This window comes from Panthera leo, chromosome E3 (assembly GCF_018350215.1).
Source record: "Panthera leo isolate Ple1 chromosome E3, P.leo_Ple1_pat1.1, whole genome shotgun sequence".
Lineage (NCBI taxonomy): Eukaryota > Metazoa > Chordata > Mammalia > Carnivora > Felidae > Panthera > Panthera leo.
Genome location: NC_056694.1, coordinates 35,662,122 through 35,685,580, shown reverse-complemented (window position 1 = coordinate 35,685,580; position 23,459 = coordinate 35,662,122). Strand labels below are relative to the sequence as shown.

Sequence of the window (23,459 nt, the reverse complement as noted above, 5' to 3'; positions counted from 1 at the left end):
TTGAGGTGCTTGTGCAAGAGTATTCCTCTGAAGTCCTTTTGTGGCAGCCATAACCCAAATCAGTTCCGTCAGTATCTCTCCCCTGGCTGGCCCCTGTCTTTCCCCATGTGCACTTGACTCTTTCTTTTGTCTCTTCAAATCTTTGTTTGCATTTCTGAAGTCATCATCATCAATTAATATTTGCCGGGGGCCCATAGGGTCTAACATGCCACTTCTCCATCTGTTATTCACCAGTGCAGGCATGGTGGTCCCACCCCTTTTTGGTTTGAATCACATTGTTATGTGCTATTTTTGGCGTCTTCCACCTGCTGTCCTCCAAGCATTCTCAAATCCCACGTGTTTATTCCCACCTGTTGTCCTCCCAAAGTTTTGACTTACCCAGCACTAGTCACTGGTGAAAAATTTAGATCCCATGCCCTGATATTGAATTCCAGTTCTGCCACTTTCTAGTTTATACGACCTTGGGGGACTTTTGGAATCTTTCTCACATTTTTTTCCCTTTCCTCAAAATGAGACATAGTGCATGTGTCTGCATTGTATGTAGATTCTAGAGAATGGGATGTTGTTAAAATTAAATGAGATTAAAAGTAGAGGGTATGGCATAGTTCTTGGCATATACTAAGTTCTCGAAAATGGACACTTCCCTTGTTATGTATGGATTAGAACTGGCGGGAGAGTGACCATCAAAATTAGCAGGCAGCCATCACTTTCATTAGTAAGCAGCATCTCCAACCCATTCCAGAAGTGCATTCAGGCACCCTCTCATGACACCTTTTAAACCATCTTTATCCTATGCCAGACAGAATACGGACTGCTGCTTCATTCTTGGTAGTCTTTTTAGGTTCATTCTACTCAAGTTCCCTCCCCCCACCCCATCCCAGAGCTATATCCTCCCTGTATTCTTTCAAAATTGCTGTAAGTACTAGAGACTAAAATAAGATTTTCAATAATGGTCATGATGTATCAGTATTTTTCTATGTAAAAGCAAAGACTTTTCAGAGTCAAGACTCTGCTGCTTGTCTTTGTGGGAGAAGCTTGGCTTTAAAATCCAAGCCATTTGGCAGTATTAACTGGGCTGATTTCAGCACATTACGTAATGTGTCAGGGGCCTGTACATGCTCACTGGTCAGGCACTCGGGTAACAAACACCAAGTGAGTGATATGTCATAACAGACAAATGGGCTCTTTAAACTAGACAATGGGAAGAGTGTTTTCATTGGCATGGATAGTTATCTGTCCATCAGCCCCTGCCCCGCTCTAATTATGGACGTGGCATTGGGTTGGTGCTCTGGGATCTAAAATGAGCCATTGGACATGGCCCTTGCTCTGAAGGAGTTTATGATCAAGTTGGGAAAATGAGCATAACTATATGAACACTTACGGGCACAGTAAAGGAAAACTCATGATAGTTAGTTATATATAAGTGCCAAGTGAGTGGTCCAGGCCCTAAGTATAGCTATTCTGTTACAAGTCCTTCAGTTCGGGCTCAAAGGCAATGTTAAATTGGTGGACAGGTACAAATTGTTCTGCGTTACTGAGTCAAAACATAATTTGCCCAGGTACATGGAGTGAGCTAGCTGTCATAAATGTTTTCAGGGTATCCTTTCCTTTTCTTATGATTGGCAAGGAAAGCTTAAAACCTGTCTCTCATCAAATAACTGTTCCTCCCCCCACCCCAGCAGTCCTGCACAAGCCAAGCAGGCACGTAGAAATTGTGGAGCAGTTGTCCAGGTGATTTGTTTGGTAATCAAAGCCATAGGTAAGGGCTTGCTTGGTTTTCCTCTTTAGGTGGGGAATGTTGAAAGAGCCCCTATCTCATCATCTCCCTGACCTGGGTGTCCCTCTCAGTAGATGGACCCAAGGTTCACTGAAACAAGAAATGACTACAGCCATCAAGGACTTAAATATGTATATACACATATATATATAGGGGCGCCTGGGAAGCTCAGTCGGTTAAGTGTCTGAGTTTTGATTTCAGCTCAGGTCATCATCTTGTGAATTTGAGCCTGATGTCAGGCTGTGTGCTTGGGATTCTCTCTCTCCTTCTCTCTCTGCCCTCCTCTTTCTTTAGAAAAAAATTATTTTAGGGGCACCTGTGTGGCTCAGTCAGTTGAGCGTCTGACTTCGGCTCAGGTCATGATCTCATGGTTTGTGAGTTTGAGCCCCACGTCAGGCTCTGTGCTGACAGCTCAGGGCCTGGATCCTGCTTTGGATTCTGTGTCTCCTTCTTTTTCCGCCCCTCCCCTGCTCCCACTCTGTCTCTCTCTCTCAAAAATAAATAAACATTAAAACATTTAAGAAAATATTTTATATATATATAAAACATAGTAGTGTTTTGAAGCTAATCACCTGGTAACATAAGATAATCACCTGGTAAGATAAGATCTTCTTGAAACTCACGTTGTCATTGTTAATAAATTTACCATATTTTTAAATATCTTTTAAAAAAATTTAAACATTTATTTATTTTCGAGAGAGAGAGAGTGTGTGTGTGAGCGAGAGAGGGGCAGAGAGAGAGAGGGAGGCACAGAACCCAAAGCAAGCTCCAGGCTCTGAGCCATCAGCACAGAGCCTGGTGTGGAGCTCAAACCCACAAACCACAAGATCGTGACCTGAGCTGATGTCAGATGCTTAAGTGACTGAGCCACCCAGGCCTTTTGCCATATTTTCTATACAGTGTCCTACGTGTATAAGTAAGTGAAGAAAAGTAACAGGTACTAACATTGAGAATTTATGACCACCCATCCCCGTAATGAGGTCTTGGCCAAGGTATATTTGTTAATGCTCCAAATGTCCTCTTTCCTCCCTTTACTAGTCTTATCCTTAAATTACCTGACGTTTGTCAGGCTCTTCACAAGCAGCTGCTCAGAAGACACTTGGGATGCAAGATGCTTATTAGGGATCCACATCTGTGAAAGGAAGGAGTAGGGAGCAGGTTCGGGCACAGGGAGAAGTAGGACAGTGGTGTGAACCTGGCCAAGCTCGCGGGGAGCTTCAGAGTGAACATTGCAGCAGAGTTTTCCCGCTGTGGGCTGAAATGTCTGGGCTTGTGCCCCACCTGTCTCAGGCATTGGATGCAGGCTGCCCTGGGGATGGTGTGACCATTAGCAAGGAGGCTCTCTGCAGCTGAGGCAAACTCTAAAGGTGCTGACAGCTGTGGTTGACTACTGACCTCACCTTCCACCACTGGGCAGCTAGTCCTTCCTTGAAGCGCTCCCCGAGCAGTGTGTTTCTCTATCTACCATCATCTCACTAACTCCATAAAGTGGGAAGACCACTATCTCTATCCCTGAGGGGGTATTGTGGGGATTAAATGAGATTGTACATTTAAAGTTCTCAGCCCTGTGGGTAGAGGGAATAATTGCTCAATAATCCTTTTATTTAAGCCTATACAGCAGACACTGTATTTTCCCCCTAAGCCTTTTATTTTTTTTACAATTATTATTTATTGTGGCAAGATGTACATAAAATATACTGTTTTAACCATTTTAAATGTACAGTTTGGTGGCATTAAATGCATTCGTATTGTTGTGCAGCCATCACAGACTTTTTCTTTTCCCCAAAGGAAAACTCCATAGATTAAACATTAACTCCTCTTTCTGTTTTCTCCCCCAGCCCCTGGCAACCACCATTCTACTTTCCGTCTCTATGAATTTGACTACTCATATAATGCGTGTACTCATAATATATGGTACCTCATATAAGTGGAATCATACAATATCTGACTTTTTGTTACTAACTTACTGTACTTAAGTGTAACATCTTAAACTTCATCCGTGTTGCAACACGTGCCAGAATTTCCTTCTGTTTTAAAGCTCTGTCATATTCCATTGTTCATATAGACCACACTGTGTTTGTCTGGTTTTGTTGGTGGACACTTAGGTTGCTTCTACCTTTTGGCTATTGTGGATAATGGTGCTATGACCAATGGTGTACAAGCAGGGACTGTTATTTTAAAAAAAAAAAAAAAAAACAAACTCAGCTCTTTTGGGTATAATTTACTTATAACATTGTGTAAGTTTAAGGTGTACAGCTTGTTGTTTTGATACATTTATATATTGTAATGTGATTACCACCACAGTGTTAGCTAACACCTCCATCCTGCCACATATTACCATTTCCTTTGTGTGATGGGAATGCTTCCGGGCTTAAGTCTCTTATCAGCTTACAAGTGAATAGTTCAGTGCTATTAGCTGTAGTCACCCTGCTGTATGTTAGACTCCAGAATTGTTAATTTTATAACTGGAAGTTTGTCCCCTTTGACCAATATCTCTCCATTTTCCCTTTCCACTGTACTCTGGGAAACACCACTCTACCTTGTCTTGCTCAGTTCTGCTTGTTTTAGATTCCACATGTAAGTGATATCCTACAGTACTTGTCTTTCTCTGTCTGGCTTATTTCACTTAGCATAATGCCCTCAAGTTCGTCTAAGTTGTTGCCAATACCAGGATTTCCTTCTTTCTCATGGCTGAAAAATATTCCATTATATTCCACATATAGCTCCAACGTATAATTTTATGTATTATCTGTATATAATTTTATATATTATCTATATGTATGCTTCATCATCTTTATCCATTCAGATGTCTCTGTCTGTTGATGGACACTTAGGTTGTTTCCCTATCTTGGCTGTTGTGAAGAATGCTTCGATGAACATGGGAGTGTGGACCTCTCTTTGAGATCAAAGCAAGTACTATTCTTAATCGCATTTTCTAGATAAGAAAATGCAGCTCAAACAGTTCAAGGGGTAAGGTCAGCAACCAAATCTGTACCTGTCCAACTCTGAGTGCGAGCTCTTGAGTGCTGTTTCTGTCACCTCCCTCCTTTGACAAGTATGAGAGATATCCTACATAATGCTCTGTCATGCTTGAGGCTATAGCAGGCTGCACCTGTCTCCTGTAGGAGATGTTCTGGCTTCCCCCTCCACCAGGGAGAACTTTTCAAAACACTGTGGCCCACTTTCGATTTGAACCCTCTCTCTTTGTTCATCTCATTGCCCCACACCTGCTTCTTCCCCCTTGGTGAGCTCCTTTAGGTTGAAGGAATCTATAATGTCAGGAAGTACCTTACTGTTGTAAATGATTAATTCATTTAACCTTTCTAGTAACCCGATGGGAAAGGTATTATTATTATTATTATTATTATTATTATTATTATTATTACCATCATCATCACCCCATGTTGTCTGTGACGCAATGCAGTCACACAGAAGTTAAAACCCCACCTAAGGTTCACACAGCTAATTAGCAGCAGAACTGAACACAGGTGGCCCCTGCTGTACACAACAGACCAGTGCTGCATCTTGAACTAGATAGAAATTCAGACCCGCTTACAGATGCAGCATCTCAGAGTTAGAAGACGGCCCTCCAGCCAAGCCTAGATAATCATAGCTGAGGCAGTGCTGTCATTCAGAGCCTGCTTCTCCCCATCTCTGTCCACACACTCTAGTGGGGCTCAGGTCTTCCCTATTCACAGCCGGCTGAGCAGCAAACCCAGAGGCCACTGCAGCTGCCTCAGTATTCTACAGCCCTCTTGGGTGTGGGAGCTGTTGGAGGCAGGCACAGCTGATCATTTGTAATATGGCTGCTTTCCCCTCCACCTAGCTGGAGCCAAGTTTTGGGGGTTGGGGAGGGAGAGAAAGACAGAGAGACAGAGACAACAGAGAAATGCTGCCTACTGCCTCTGTATCCCAAATCCATATATTATTTTGGAACATTCAGTATTGCAGAAATATGTGAGGGGATACATCACTCCTTTTGCCATCTGGTCTCTGAGAACCTTCCCAAGAACTGTACCTTCATTTAATTTTGTTGTGTTCCTTTCTCAACCTTTTTGTGCTTTCCATCATCTTTCCTTGGCTGCATTTTTGGGTTTGTTTTGCCTTTAGTTTTTTGCTCCTTTAGCTGCTTCTGGGTTTTCGTCTTTAAAAAAGAAATACCAGCTCTCACTAATTAGAGTTGTGCCAGATTCTTTATTTGGCATGGCACAACCTCATGGCTATTTTTTTTAACTTTCATCTGGAGCCTTGGAGTGATGTGTGGATTTGTTTTTAATGCCCCAACCAGATGCACCAACCAGCTTGCTGGTTGGTAATGAGGAAACAGTAGGACCCTGTGGTCTTAGAGTTTCTTGGCAGTGCTCTCATGACAAATGTTCCCATGAGATGACCATGGTGGTCTGAGCCCAGTCATTGCCACATGGTTCCAAAGTCCTTTTAAATGAACAAATGGGTTGGCACTCATCTTAATGAGAAGGCAACTCCAGCAAGGTTACTCAGAACATACTGGGCAAAGGGTTCTCAACCATTTAAGTGGGAGGTAACAGATAAGCCAAGGAAGAAGGCTAGAATGATCTGTGTCATCGTGGATGAGGGTTGGACATCATAATGAACTCATATTTAGCTTCATATAGAGACAGATGGTTAAATGTAGAAATACTGATAGGCAAGTATATTTACATGGGTTAATATGCAGCTATGTCTTTGTGGTCTGTCAGCCAAGAGGAACTTTCCCAACATCAGTAAGTACACCTACACCCAGATATTGATTTCTAATACCATTCTCCACAAAAGGGAATAGGATCTCTTTGGAGAAATGGCTGCTTTTAGGACTGGGCACAAAATCTAGGAGGTGAGCCTGATACCGAACATCTTGCCATCTAAAAAGGAAAGGAAGTGCCCAGAACAACAGCAACAGAGGCACCGTGGTGAAGTATGTCTCCTGAATGAGAAGCTAAGAGGCTTAACATGAGTGAGACGGACAGTTGACCACTTTTCACTCTTATTAACAACCAGGTGCTTGGCACTAACAATTGACTTTATACAGTCTTTGTTGTGAGGAGGTTTATACGCGTTATCCTTTTGCTGCCCCTGTAAGTAGGTGAGACCTGATTTCCTCTCCTTAGGTTCTCAACCACAGTAGCTGCCCTAGGCTGGTTTTGAAGACAGGGACAACCTGAAATGAGGAGAGTGAAAAATAAATCACATTTCCGAGGAGAAAATCAAGTCATTGCAACTCAATTATTAATGCACAGAACTGTTATGTAATGTAGCAGCCCAATTAACAGGTGTCTCTTGGGGAATAATCAAGGCTTAATTTGGCACGATAATTAGTAACCTCCCCTCCCAGCTTTGGATGGAGGCCCCTGCAGGACAGCCTGATGGCTGGTAATGAGGCAGTATCACTTACTTTGCGGCCATGTTAATTGTATCTTTCTGTGCATGGGGACAAAACAGATTTACTTGTTTCTAGATGCTGGGATGTGCTACTCAACTAATAGAGTTGTACTGATTTTCCCATCTTGCCAACGCTGGCCTTTCTGAAGGGCAACACTGTTATCCTTTTGAGATTTCTTTAATTGGCTGAATGTAATGGCTACTCTGCAGCTTTTTTTTTTTTTAATTTTTTTGATAGACTAGGTGGCAGAGTTCCAATCTTATAAGACATATGGCAACAGTGGACATGTTCTTATGATAACAGGAAGCTGTCCTGTTTTGTGTGTCTGCATAGGTATGCCTCTCTTGCATGTGTCCCAGAGCACTCTTGTTACAGTTAAACGCTAGACCTGTATAGTCACGGAAAACAAAGACATGAACTATTACAACATTGTGTTTTTTTTTTTTTTGTTTTTTTGTTTTTTTTTTTTTTTTAATGTTTACTTATTTTTGAGACAGAGAGAGACAGAGCATGAACGGGGGAGGGGCAGAGAGAGAGGGAGACACAGAATCGGAAGCATGCTCCAGGCTCTGAGCCATCAGCCCAGAGCCCGACGCGGGGCTCGAACTCATGGACCGTGAGATCGTGACCTGAGCTGAAGTCGGACGCTCAACCGACCGAGCCACCCAGGCGCCCCACATTGTGTTGTTTTTACCAAAAAATATAAGAAGACACAGAGAACAAAGAAAAAACAATCACTTCTAATCATCCTTCACCTGAGAGATAACCACTATTAACCTTTTTGCCTGCTGTCTTTCCAGTTACACACACACACACACACACACACACACACACACACACACCCCTCCCCCACATATACCTGTTTATTCAGATGCGATTCCTCTTTGTGAAATTGGGATTGTGTGTGCATACTATTTTGGTAATATGTCATATGATCTTAGCAACAAATTTTAAACCAGGTCTGTACCAGGTTTTCCCTAACTGTCTTCCTCTGAAGTTTGGGATCTGCTAATGTGTGCTCTGGGAATTAAGCTGAGACCATATACATCTTCTTTGTCATTCTTGGTACCACACAATGAAAATTTCTTGTATGGAAGTTTTGTTAAATGTTTAAAAAACATTTAGGGGAGAAACAATTTTTCCCCTTTATCACAAGGTAAGAGCCCTTGCAACCTTACACTATACTTGTTACAATGCTATTGAGCATTTAGAGAACTTCTCATGAAAAAAAAAAAAAAAAAAAACTCTTGTTTTGCTCTTGTAGACATCACTGCAGTGAACATCCTTATAATATACATCTTTGAGTGATCCAGTATTTTCTTGAATTAATCCATAGACAGGCTAGATGTCAAGAGCATATATATTTTTAGGTTTTGGATTTGCTTTGGTGAATTACCTTCTCCAGAAGAAGGTCATGTGCATTTACAAACCCACAAGGCACATAAAACTCCCTGCTCTTTGTTTCTGCTCTCAAGTACATTTTTAATTCCGGATTCTGCAACTTTAGTGGTGATGCAGGAGACCAGAAGAGAAAGTTTATTAAATTCTTATTTATGTATTCAATTTGCATCAGCCTTTTCCTTCCCCAAGCTCAAGGCACCACATGGAAAACATTAAACTTGTAACTCTTAGCTGTGTTACTCTGAGAGAGAGGGGCCAAGGAGGAGAGGGAGAGAATGGGTAAACACTGTGGCTGGAAGAAGCCTGCTGCACTGGGAAGGACAATCTGGGAATAACCATCAGCTCAAGCTACAGAGTATCATCTGAGGTACTGCCTCAGAACCCTTGCTCCAGAATGAAGCCCTTTCCCCTCCCCCTTTTGGTTCCCTCTTGGGCGGTCAGTAGGAAGGGCCTCAGTGAGTTTCTGCATTTGGTTACTGCCCATAGACACATGCCTGAATGGGCCAGTTGGGGCAGAAGACCAGCTCCATCTTCTGTCACCAAGCCCTGCTCTCTCAGGGCTGAGTCCCTCTTAAAGGGTCACACTTTTTTATCTTGCACAAAGTCATTGTATGAGCTAGCAGAGATCCTATAAGCAAAACCATTGTCTTCCTTGCTACATTGAGGCCATACTCTCTTTTCTTTTCTGTTTTCTTAAATGAGGGAAGAATTAATTTCTGAGATGATACGGTTTTGCAGCTAACATTCTGGTGAAAAATGTCCCTTTCCCCAACACCAGCCAGCAAGGGGCCGTTAGGATCTTTTCACCACATTCCTCCCCGCAACTCTGTTAGACAATTCCACACCGATATTTTTTCACCCAGTGATTTAAGATTCTCTTAATTGCTTTACTGGAGGGAAATAGAACACATTTTAAGCCAACAGCTGAGCGATTTGCTATGACAATTCTGCCACTATGCATTCGCTTAATTTCCAATTAATCAAACATTCAATAAATCATTAGTATAATTATACCTGCCCTCATCTTCTTGCCCCAGCACATTAGCTCAAAGCAGGCAGCCCCCTCGACCGGCTGTGGGGAAAGCGTTCATTTGTCTGCCCTGGCTGGGCATGTGTCCTTGCTCCCCATGAGCCTTGAGAAATGAGGGGTAAGAAATTGTAATTATTTCAGGCACCACAAGTTTGCTTGGTTTCCCTCTTCTCTGCTTCTCACTCCAGTGCTTTCCCAACAACTTAAGCCAACATCCTAGCATCCCAGTAGCAGTGGCTGGTTAATTTCAGCAAGTTTTTTTTTTTTTTTAATCATTTTTATTTCCCGACTGTGCCTCTTTTCTAATTACACCATCTCCCCAGGTGAGCGATAATTCCCTCATCACCATATATCTCAAGCACAGATTATTAAAATAATATAGCTTATGTCATATAAATGTAACAGAAAGTATCTTAAAGATGCTTTATTGAAAGCTGGTAAATTGGTTCAACAGATGAATGTTTTAAGGCCTGTTTTTAAAAGGTTGCACAAGTATAAACCCACTGAATTACTGCTGCAGTTTCACACGAGCGGATGCAATTATTTTAAGCATCTAACTGTGCAAAAGACAGATCTGAAAGGGAAAGAGCTAAATTCTCTGAGATTAATTAAAGGGTTTCGTTTTGCTCTTGATTTAAAAATAAATTTCAAGCATGCATCACTTGTTATTCTCTTGAAGAATTTGCATTACGGGGTTTAAAAAAAAATACCGAGAACGTTAAGCTTCATGAGTTCTTCATACAATATAACTGACAGCTCGTAAAAAGAAGGGTTGACCTATTGTTACAACAGCATATTCTCCTACATACTTCTTTATACTTTTCCGTTTGTGAAGGGTATTAATCTTAAAACTCATTTCCAATGTAAGATTGTGCATTTACATGAATTTCCCATAAGATTGCTCTTGATTCGATCTATGCCCATTGATTTAATTTCTTTTACCTCTCAGAGCTGGTGGTGCTGAAGGGTTTATGGTAATTATAGTGTTGTGGGTTTCAGTGGAACTGTTCCCTGGTACCTTAAGTGTGGGTTTGATTCTCTGTGAGTTCGCTCAGCCCCGGAGATAGGGCGGTGAATATCTCTAAGGCAGGGAGCTCACAGGCCACATCAGAATCCTGGCGGGTGCACAGCCTGAAGGCAAGGGGAAACTGGAGACGGAATGGCCCCGGGGCTACTGGCCAGATGGATTGCTGTTCCAAAGGGGCCCTTTAAGGTGAATCACTTGGCAATTTTGTGAGTTGGCAGACGGTACAGCCACCTGTGCTCAACGTGAAATGAGATACAGGCAACCTACTGGTCTGAAATATGCTGTTCACCCTTCGAGAGATAGCACAGTGTTGCAAGAGGTGATTTTCCTGATAGTAGGATGTGGGGGAAGGCAACCACGGCAAAAATACAATGGGTTCTGAGTTGGTTTCAAAAATCTCATAACCCAAATTTTCATCTATATGGCACTGCCCAATGAAACACAAGCTGCAGATGTCATTTCGGTTTTTTCTAGTAGCCACGTTAAAAAAAAAAAAAAAAAAAAAAAAAAACAGAAACAGGTGAAATTAATTAAATATTTCATGTATCATCATATCCAAAGTATTATCCATTCAGTCTGTCTTCAATAGATATAAAATTAAAGAGGTACCTTAAAGTTGTAAGATACCTTACAAGATAAGAAAAATAATTCCTATTTTTCACACTAAGTCTTCGAAACCCACTGTTTACACCTACAGCACACTTCCATTTGGACTCAACACATTCAGTGCTCACTAGTCACCTCACATGGTGATGATGGCTACCATATTGAATAGTTGAAATCTAGCTCATGCATTGTCAGGATATTCCCAGTTGCAAAAGAGGAAAACTGTATTCAAATTAGCTTCAGCAAGAAATGACTTTTTGTTTTGAATATAACTAGATCTAGAAACCCAAATGTTGCTTTCAGAATTTCCATGTTTAGGCTCTTGTTGCTCTGATATGGATGATTAGACGGTAGGAAAATGGCCTTTGGTTACCCCAAACCTATGTGGCTCTTAAGTTTATGACTCCAAAAGATGAGAGACCATCTTCCCCCACAGGTCTAGTAAAAACAAATTAGGGAGTACCCTTTCCAGCAGAAAGGAAAGGGATGATGTTCAGACCCATGTAGGCTACATATAGTGCACAGAGGCATCCCCCAAAAGACCATGAGGGGGCAAAACAATACAGACCCACTGCAAATGAAATGATACAGTCTACTTTAAAGGTTATCATAAAGACTACTCAGGCCTGAGCTTTGGAGTCATTCTTGATGCCTCTGTTTCTTAAATATTATGCATGTAATCCCTTCCCCAGGAAGTGTAGTTGACATCCCAGCACATCTAGTAATGTTCTGTTTCCTGTCACTGTCACCGTCACCCTGGCTCAGGTCCTATCATTTCTTGCCTGGGTCACTGATGAAGCCTCCTATGTCTGCTTTCACTGTGGGAACCCTGCTCCCCTATGGTTTCCATCTCCCTGAGATGGAAGCCAATGTTCTTGCTGTTTCCCACAAGGCCCCCCACACTCCTGTCCCTACCAGCATTCTCACCTTGTCTCCTGCTACTTCTCTTTTCACTGACCCTACGCCTGCCATCTTGGCCTCCTTGTTCCAGACTTGGTTCTCCCTTGACATCTTTGCACTGCGTGTTTCTTCTGCCTGCAGTAACCTCTTCTAGTGACTTCTAGTTCTTGTACACCCCAACTTTAGGTCTTAACTTAAATACCACTTTTTCAATGAAGTTTGTCCTATTAAGAATTATATCCCTCTGCATTTCTCATCCCCCATTCTTGCTTTTTAGCTGTAGCATTTTGTGTTACCTATTTTGGTGATTTTGGTGTCTCTGTGTCTCTCTCTGCCTCCCCCCCCCCCCACACACACATGCTATGGTAAGTTCCATAAGAACAGCTAGATCTTAGGCTTAAATGAATTAATGATGAGCTTGCAATATGGGCATACCCAATGAAGAATGGCCATCATCATTATCTGCCACCAGAGGACGTTTCCACATACAATGAGGATAAACAACAAAATGGAACACCACTATGAACAATTATGTGCCAGTGCCCCTAGTCTATAAGGTGTTGTAACCTTCTGGGTCTGCCTAAGACACATGTGCCCATGCATGCTCGATACCACATTTTTGAAATGGTACATCTATATCAGACATGAACTAACTGACTGGCCTCATGACCAGGGCATAGTGGTAGCATTTGGGAAGTTTTACTGTGCACCATCTTGAGCTTTTCTCTCATCCTCCTAGAATCGTTCTTCCCTAGTCTTCTCCATCTGAGTGGGTGGCATCTACCCAGTTGCCCAGGGCATCATCTTCAAAAATTCAACCTAGCTCATCTTCCAAGTCTCAGTCCAATTTCTTCCATGACAGGATAATATAATTTAATCATTTATTGTTCATTCATTTATTCAGAAATGTTTAATTGAAAACCCACCATGGGGTAGGCAGTTTGATAGGCACCACAGTCCACATCCTTCCCAAGGATCTCCAAAAATGTGCCTGCTTCTCTCCAACTCCTCCTTCCACAGCCTTACTCTGGGACACCATTTTGCAGCTGGACTATACAATCTCTGCATCACCAGTCTCATGCTCAGTCTCAATCATGCCTTTCTCCAACCCACATTCTGCTCAAACCAGGATAATCTTTTCTTCCTTACATGCAACTCTGATCACATCATTTCTCTGTTTTTCAGTAATAACTCTCCCTCACTGATCATGGGGTAAAGTCCCACAGGGCCACAAGAGTCTTCGTGATCTGGACCCTACTAATCTCCCTATTCCTGTCTTTCACCAAACTCCTTTAAACTCTAAACACCAGACCAGGATCTCTCACACTCAGTGCTGTTGACATTTTACATTGGACCATTTTTTTGTTTAGGGGCCATCCCATGCACTGTAGGGTGTTTAGCAGCATCCCTGGCCTCCACCCACTAGATGCTAGTAGCACCCTTTCCCAGTTGTGTCAACCAAAAATCTCCCCAGACATTGTCAAATGTCCCTTAGTGAGCAAACCCCCACCCCTATGAAGAACAGAAGTTTCCACCCCCGAAAGGGGAAAGAGAGAAAGAGAGAGAGAGGAAGGAAGGAAGGAAGGAAGGAAGGAAGGAAGGAAGGAAGGAAGAAAAATTTTAGTCTCTCATAATACAATGTTCTCCCTTATTTGCAGGCTGTTGTACAACTTTCTGCCTTGCTCTTTCTTCATCCTTACTTCCTGTTGGTACCTTTTGCTCACTTTTGATAGACAATACCTTCCATGTCTACAAGAAGTTTTCCTGACTATTCCTCAGGTAGTGGAAATATGGTCCCATGGGGAAGAGTAATCTTAGAGTGATGTGCAAGTAGGTTTGGTGGCATTTCAGGCCTGAGAGCATGTGGGGAATATGGGCAGGAAGGTATCATTGGTGATTGAGAAGCACACCTAAGACAAGGGTTTATGTGAAAGTAATTTATTTGGAGGGAAACCTCTGCAATGAAAGTGTAGAATGGTAAAGTGATACAGGGGAGAGAAGGCAACTAGTAGAATTCATTTTATCAAGCCCCTGACCACTGGACATAACTGTAGGAAGGGATGGAACCCATATAGGTACACACCTCTCACCAGAGGGCAGAGAAGCTGGAGTATTTATACCACCACTCTCATTTATCATTGGTTGAGGGGCTCTGCTTCTTCAGAACTTTGGGTGAACAAAGCAGTTTCAGGGCCTAGCAAAAGAAATTCAAGTGTCGGACCTTCATACATTAAAAGTCAGATCAGCATGCATGGGCATTATAAATGTGAGGGCATATGCTGGGGCATATCCCCATCCATATCTGTTACACATGGTGATTCCAAGATTTTTTGTCTATAAAACTCTCAGATGGGCACTGCCATTTCTAAAACAGTGGAACTTGTGTGAGGAGGGCTGTTTTGTTTCTTAGAATAGTGAGCATTACATCCTTGAGAGGTTGCATTTGAGATTCTGGTGGCTATCAGAACTTTAAGATTTCTAGAAGGTAACTGGAAATGGGGGAAGCTAAGCGAGGCAATAGATTGGAGCTGAAGAATCTAGATGTGGAGCCATGTTTGCAGAGATGGTAGTTAAGCCTTAAAGAGAAAGGTAGGCAGTGTGGGGAGGAGGGATAACTAGAGAAGACTGAATTCAGGAATAGCTTTGCTACTTGTAACGTCTGTGTGCAGCAGTGGGAACTGGTGAATGCAGTGATGACTGCCACGTGGGACTAAGCCACAGCATTTCCAAATAAAGACTTTAACAAACACTGTTCAGAATGAATTTAAGGGGCTAAACCTTATCACTCACACACACACAACAGGGAATCTTCCCCTGAGGCAATGCAGGAGAAAGTTTTAAACTTTTTAAAAGCCCTGTCCTGTTGAATTCCCTTCAAAAGTACTTTAGAGTGCCGGACCATGGTGCGGAGGTACAGATGGGGTTAGTGATTTTGAATGCTGCAGCTTGATCTTGGTGCATTATAAATATGTGATACTATTTAATGCAGCCAGCCATCAGGTTAATAAACAAATGATTGCCAAGTTTGTAATTGGCAAGGAAGGAGGTTATAATCTACAAGGAGCTTTGTGTCCCAACCAATTTATTCTCTAACAGAACTTGGTTGCCTCAGTTGCTAAAGACTCCCGAGGAGCCTTAAGAGCTAAAAACCCAGATTGGCTGAGTTTGGTTTCTCCGGCGACTTTGCCTGTTTGGCTCCATATGCCACCCAGATAAGACACTTGGAAAACCTATTCCTTTAAAATGCAGCTGCTCACCTGGCCCAGTGATGCCTGCTTTGTTGTTTCTGGATGACTTTACCTTCAGAATTTGGAAGGAAGTGAATGGCATGGCAGAATCCATTTCAAATCCTTGTCATCTACACAGGATCAGAAAATAAAATGGTGTGTTTCGTGAGAACATTAACTAATACTGTCCAGATTTTTTAGCAGAGCGTAAAGGTCCTTTGGGATCAAGTTTCCGCCTATGACTACAGTAGAGCTCTGTTCCTGTTTCCTTGGTTCGTTGGTTAATGCAGAACCACCAGGCACACTTGACCAGATTTGCAGTGGCCACTCCAGGGGATCTCATGAACCTCATCACCTCTGTGAATGGAGCCACTACAGTTGTGTGAGCTCACCTTGCACAATTGTGCACAGTGGCCCTGGTACAAAGATGAGTTTTTGGAGTTACATTGGCATGAGGTAAATCTCCCCCATCCCCCACCCCCCAACGCACAAAAGGACCTTGGACAGATTTCCTCATTTATAAAATGAGGATTATAATAATACCTTCCTCAGACCATTGTTAGAACTGATGCAGGAGTAGATTTTTTTTCTTTTTTCTTTGCTTTGTTTTACTGTGGTTATCATATTTTGTGGCCGACTGTATGTTCACCTGCCCATTTCTGCAGCAAAAAAATTTTTGTTTGCCTGTTGCCTGCTTGGCCAACACTTACTCTTTTATCTTCTGGGAATGGAGGGCATCTCAGAGTTGTCTGAGCTGCAGCAGCTTCCGGTTCCTGTCATTCAGGCATTCCCTCTAACTCTAGAAATCTGCCCATGACTCAGGCATGTCCACTCAACCTTTCCCATTCTTCTGGACATGGTGGTTAGCTTACCAATGGTCATGTGGCTAGGAAAGAGACACTTTTTCCTAGAGTTACTAAATGAATAGGATATAAGCTTGTGATATCTGATGGTCATCTTGTAGTTCAGAGCTGTCATAAACTGAATACTTATGCCCTCTCCAAAATTCATATGTTGAAATCCTAACTCTCAATGTGATGGTGGGGCCTTTGGGAGGTGATTAGCTCATGAGGGGAGCCCTCATGAATGGGATTTACTGCCTTTATAAGGAGAAACAGGAGCATTTGCACGCACATGTGCTCCCTCTCCGCTCTCCACCATATGAAGATACAATGAGAAGATGATCATATCCCAACCAGGAGCTGGGCTCCTACCTGACATCAGTTCTGTTGGTACTCTGGTCTTGAACTTTCTAGCCTTCAGAGCTGTTAGAAATAAATGTTTATTCTTTAAGCTATCTAGTCTTCAGTATTCTGTTATAGTAGCTTGACCAGAAAAACACAATGGGAAAACCCAGTTTGAGCACAAAACAAAATTTTAAAAATATATTTACTTCTAAAATAATCTGAATGTCAGCACTTGTATCTAATGGAGGCTGAAGCCCTGAAGTTTTCATTTTTGTGATTAATCACCCCCAACCCAGCTTTTGTGTATAAGGTAGTTCAAAATGTAGGATGAAATTGCGTACCCTCCAATAGAGTCTATTCGACTAGAGCATGAGAAATTTGAGAGCAGGACAGTGTATCTGCATGACACATTTTGGCATTCATTATGTCAAGTTCAAAAATGCCAAACTCAGAAGTTCAGAAGCAGGAGATTTAACAACCAGAAATCGTGCATAGTCAACCAGATGAATTAAGATAGCCTGTGAGCGTGAGACACCTAAGTCATTTTTTTACCTAGAAATATAGCAATTTTTACATGTCACATCCTGGATCGACTCTCTCTGTCAGCTCAGCAAGTGTCTTTGGAGCTGACAAGTGATAAACCAGTTGAGAGCCCCAGTCATGTGGTTTGGTTATTGATGGGGCTGCTGGATCAGGAATGCGTCATTAGCATGTGGTTTGGAGGCTGTGAGTCTGTACATGTACCCAAAAGGAAAGAGGAATTCTTCAGATATTCCCTTGATTTACCCAGAGGGAGAATGGCCTCTGCCAAGAGGGGTCCTGGAGTTGAAGGCATGAGATCTTTGTCCTCTTTCAGAGCCAGTGACTAGTTCTCATCCAGCTGGGGGGGATATTTCTGCAGAGAACCTGAATACTGAGTTTCTTGCGAAGAGGTCTTGGTCCTTTACTTCCATTGTCTTATTAGTACAAAGTCGCTATACAAAATTACAATGGCAGCTAATACTTATGTATTTGGTCCTTTCCATGTGTCAGGTACCCTGGCACTGTTGCAAGCCCTGGGGATGGAGTACCGGATGGTGCTTGCCTATAATTGTTCTTGTAAAGTGTATATTTTAGTGGGAGAGACGGATGATAAAGAAGCTGATACGTGAACAAGGTAATTACAGGTTTTGATAAATGATGTAAAAGAATCTGTAGGGTGATGTGATAAACAGTAATTGATGGTGGTGATAGTCGCTGGTGGGAGGAGAAGCTCATCTTTAGAACAGATAGTTTCAAGGTGAAGCCCTCTCTAAGGTGGTAAACATTTGAATGTAGACCTACAGGCAGAGGAGGAGCCAGCCAAGGGTATTCAAGAAAGAGTGTTCCAGGCAGGGAGAACAGAAAAGCCAAGTCCATGAGGCTGGAAAGAGCTTGGCATGGAGAAGAAACAGAGGTGAAATCAGTACTGCTGGTGAATGGTGAGTGAGAAGGAGAGATCTGTGGGATGGACTTAGGGACAGGTGGTAGTCAGGTCATGCTGGGTCCCATACAGATGTTAGGAAACTTGGGTTTCATTCATGAGCATGTTACCTCATTTGCTCTTCATATAGGCTGATGACTTAGGCACTCCTGAAATGATTAAGGGTGTTGTAGAAGTCCGTACCACTTCTGGGTAGCAAAACCATGGTTCACTAGTTTTCTTTACAGGATCCAGCCACTTTACCCTGGCAGGATGCTACCATGACATCAGCTGGTTTCCAAGCTGCAGATGGATCAAAGAAATGATGGGGCAATGCCTATTAATGTCTATTTAAAATAAGTATCACGGGGATTAAAATGGGGTCATGAATGTAGATGCCTTAGCTCCACGTCCGGCAGAGTCAGTGCATGATAAATAACGTGGTGCTTCCTCTGCTGGCTGTCCAGTCTCCATTCCATGTTAGATACAGATACAGATGAAGATACAGATACAGATGTAGATATAAAATGAGGTAAAATAGACATAAAATTTACCATCCTAACCATCGTAAATCATTTAGTTCAATAGTGGTAAATACTTTCACATTGTTGTATAGCAAATCTCCAGAGCTCTTTCATTTTGCAAAGTTGAAAATATATACTCATTAAAAAACAACTCCCAATTCCCTCACCCCAGTCCCTAGCAGCCACCATGGTACCTTCTGTCTCTATCAGTTTGACCACTGTAGTTACCCTCGTGTAAGTGGAATCATATAGTTATTTGTGTCTTTGTGACTGGCTTATTTCACTTAGCATAATATACTCAAAGTCCATTCATGATGTAACATGTGTCGGATATTCTTTTCTTTTTAAGGCTGAATAATATTCCGTTGTATGTGTATACCACAGTTTGCTTATTCATTCATGTCGGTGGACGCTCAGATTGCTTCCACTTTTTGTCAATGGTGAGTAATGTCGTTCTGGCCATGGGCATACAAATATCTCTTCAAGACTTTGCTTTCAGTTTTTGTGGGTATATAACCCAAAACCGGAGTTGCTGGATCATTTGATAACTCTACTTTTAATTTTGGGGTGAACTGCCATATTGCTTTCCCTTTCCATTCCCACCAATTAGTGCACAAAGTTTCTAATTACTCCACATCTTCCCCATACTTGTTATTTTCTGTTTTTTTTTTGTTTGTTTGTTTTTATTTCTTTTAGTTTTATATTAGCCTTTGCTAATGGTTGTGAGGTGTTTGCTTCATGTTATCTGGGCTGTCTCCTCTGGAAATATATCATTTGTAGAATAGTTGGCAACATCATCCCCACCCATCTACAGCTTCCTAATGAAAGGGTCATGGGCCATTGTTGGAATCCTTACCATATAGGTAAACAAATGACATTTTGTTCAGGAAAATAGTTTTGTGTATTCAGTACCACGTTTGTCTGATGCTTATGAGAATCCACAGATTTCTTTAGAATAATTGAGGGGGCCTTGAGTTTCTGTCGTGTGCACTTGGAAGTATCCTAACCAAACCCATTTAAACATAGCTAAAATGCTGTTTCTCTCTTAGTTGTGAGGCCCATAATTAAATGATTTGTAGGAGCAATCTAAATTAAGGGCCCCGTTCATCAATAGTACATGAATTATGTAGGCATATCTTCATTTTTACATTATTTATCTCAGCGGCCAGATGGGTACGTTGGCTGTAATATTCATCAGTAGGAAATCCAAATGGCACACTGACATCTGTGCCTGGTCTGACCACCCGTGGGCTACAGTGCATACTTGTGTTTGGGGACTAGGGGGCCTTATGCTTCTAGAAAATTCAGGAGTGCTGCAAGTTCTAGTGTTTGACACTTGATTAGTCACCCCCAAGTAGGTCCCATCAGAGTGAAGTAGAGAGGATCTGAGAGATGCCAAAGCTTTGGGGATGGAAAGGCAATATCCTCTGAGTGGTGATGTTGACACCAATATTTTCACAACCCATCTGTCTTAGTTTTTAATGCTAATGTAAACCTTTTAGTAATAGCAGTAGCTAATATTTGGGAAGGCAATATCATACAATGGATGCTATGATACAAATGTTTGCATCCCCTCACAATTCATGTATTGAAACCTAACCTCCAATGTGATGGTATTAGGAATAGGAGACTCTGGGAGCTGATTAGGTCATGAGGGTGAAGCCCTCCTGCATAGGATTAATGCCCTTATTAAGAAGACCTCTGATAGATTGTAACCACGTGAGGTACAAAGGGAAGATGGCTGTCTGGAAACCTTCAGCAGACACTGGATCTGCGGGTGCCTTGATCTTGCACTTCCCAGTCCCCAGAATTATGATGAATAAATGTTTATTGTCTGTAAGCCACCCAACTTATGATACTTTTTTGTAGCAGTCCAAATAGACTAAGGCAATGGATGGATAATAGTGTGGACATAAGGGCTTAAATCCTGGCTCCCCCACTAAATACGGTGTGACTTTGGGCAGTTTCCTCAAATTCTGAGCCTGGACAGTGGTATAATATAGGTACCTACTGTACAAAGTAGTTGTGAGGATTACTTGAAAATATACAGATCATAAAATAGAGTACCGTGTGGGGCTTCTGGGTGGCTCACTTTGTTAAGCATCCAACCCTTGATCTTGGCTCAGGTCATGATCTCTTGGTTCCTATGTTCAGGTTAATGAGTTTGAGTCCCACGTTGGGTTCTGTGCTGACACTGTGGAGCCTGCTTGGGATTCTGTCTCTCCCTGTGCACACGCACTCTCTTTCAAAATAAACAAATAAACTTTAAGAAAAAATGAAGTACCATCCAACTGTGGATGAAAATGATAAAGATTTAGAGGTACTGCTGTGGAGTGATCTGAAAGATATATTATGGATGAAAATACAAAGGGAAAACTTGTTATATATAGTAGGCTCCTATTCAAGTAGGAAAATACAATTACAGATTGTATTTGCATATACAGAGAATTTTTGGAAGTTTCTGAGCACAAAATTAACTGGTTTCCTCTGGGGAACTGGATATTCAGTGGGATTTCTTGATGACTATTTCGTATTGTGGCCTTTATTTTTATTTTATTGTGTGATATATTAATATTTATAAGGAAAAATTTTCCTTTTCAAAACAAAGAATGAAATATAGAAATATTTCTATCCTGAATGACACTTTTTTTTGCAATTGAGGAGACACCTTTTTAGTGCCTGGTGAAGAGTCTCACCTTGACCCTGATCTTTCTGACTATGTTCTTAAGGTCTTAGCTTTATGGACCTGAGTGTCCTGCATTAGGTTCTCACCCTTATTTCTAAGCCTCACTCCCTGGCTGAGCAGAGGGCACTCATCCAGTTGTAATCCAAGGAGAAAATGGGGATCCAGAAAGATCCCACACTGGCCGTTGGCTGACGGCATGCAAAATGTCCAAATAATTAGGAGAAATAATAATTACTTCAAACTCAACATTTAAGGGCTTAGCTTACTAATCAGTTCTGAAACTCCACACCCAAGGTATATTTCTCTCTTTTTCTTATGTAAACGAAGCAAAAATGTTGAAAATTCTATCATTTTAAGCTATTTTATGGGGCTGTGTATTCTCTTCAAGCACTGGGATGTACACACAGTTTGCCATTTTCCAGCGGTGTTCATTTGATTTATCAGAGATGATGCTTGGTAATTCAGTTTGATATTGTTCCCTGTATCCAATGATAAACACTTGAGAGAAACCAGGAAATCTATTTTTTGTATTAAATAATAACACTGGCCCTTTCATTATCCTTACAGAATTGCAAATCAACCTTGCTCTCTCAGCTAAGAGAGAGGAACTAAGATTTGTTCAGTGTTGACTCCTACATAATTATGTTATTCAGTGTTAAATATAATAGAACTTTGTTTTACAGAACCAGGAGGGGGCAGTAAATTTCCTTTTTTTTACTGTTATTAAAAATGAATCCCGTGTTTTATGCATAGTGAGATCTTACCCAAAACAGCTCTCTAGAACTTCTTACCCAAAACAGCTCTCTAGAACTTGACCACTTTCCCCCACCAAGGGAAATTTTTGAGTATCATTGTAGTTCTGGTTTTATGTAATACTCCCATTAGGTTTTAATTAGTGTCCTTTCAAATTACTTCCTGTAAATAGACAGCAACAAATTTTGCACTTGCAAAAAGATCTTTACCCCCCCCCCCACACTTTGTACGTGAGACAAAATCATGACTTGTCTTAAGGCCTATCTTGCTCTTCCCGTTCTTAAGTAGGTAAAGGTGGAAAATGCACCGGATAAACAGAAGTCGAAGGATAATGCTTTGCTCTGTTCGGGTCCTTGTGAAAAATGAGAGAAGAGAATGATGCCTTTAAAGTAAACAGCTGCTTTCCTTGTAATATTCCAGTGCTTTGGCAAATGCTGTCATTTCAAACACATATGCATGCCCAGAGATCAAGTTTAGTGATGCATCTTTGGATTGGAACCCTCTGCCTGCAAACACACTTTCCTTTTCTTTTTCTGTGGCTGCCTCTTCCTTAAACTTATACATTTGAATACCATTAACTTATGTAATTGCTATGTTCCCAACCCGGGTACCTAATATATCTGGCTAGTTTTAAGGAACACCAAGTTTTCTCTGTGGGATGCTTGGGGGTGGTTTGGGAATTATTATTGGCTGTGCTATAAATGTCTGGGTAGAGAAATAGAGGACACTCCCAGGACATAGTTAACACCTCCTAATGGCACAGCCTGTGTGCCACCAGAGAAGTAACTGCACATAGTGAAAATTCATCATGACTTTCAAGTATTTTTGGATATATGAATATATATTTTTTATTTAAAATAATTTAAATTTAAAATTTTTATTTTTAATATATATTATATATATTCCATATGTAATACATAATCTACATATGTACAAATATATATATATATATATATATATATATATATATATATATATATTTGCCCTCATAAGTCATAAGTCCACAGAAGGAAGAGGTCAGACTCATTTTTTCCTACAGTTCCGACAACCCCAAAGTGCAGATTGGACATTTCTGGGCATTTCTAAAGGATATTTTCTTAAGGATCCAAGTTCTCATTAGTCTTCATTTTACAGTTGTTGCTTTTTTTCATTTTTCCCCTGCTTCCACCTACACCAGATGAAGCACAAGGCAAAAATTAGATTATACACAAATTGTACACTGATTTATTAGCCTGAGCCAGGACTTTAATGAGGGGAAAGGAAACAGTATAAATAGCTCTTGGGGGATCTGTTTGAGTGGAGTTCTACAGCCACAGTGAGTTTCAGTATGAATTTGATGGGGTGTTCTGCCTCCTCAGGGTAGGGATGAGGAATGTGTCCAGGTATACATGCCCAAGGCACCCTTATCACATAGGTTCACATTTGGGAGCACCTCTATGAAGTACCTTCTTGATTTCAGAAGCACCCATCTCATTTTTGCTTTGACAGGCCTTCAGTCTTCA

At 41.5% G+C, this 23,459-nt stretch overlaps 1 protein-coding gene across 18 annotated transcripts in view; it reads left to right on the top strand.

The window, feature by feature from the left end:
* Positions 1-23,459, top strand: part of RBFOX1 (RNA binding fox-1 homolog 1) — a 1,461,670-nt gene that overhangs the window by 576,692 nt on the left and 861,519 nt on the right. The window lies entirely within an intron of this gene.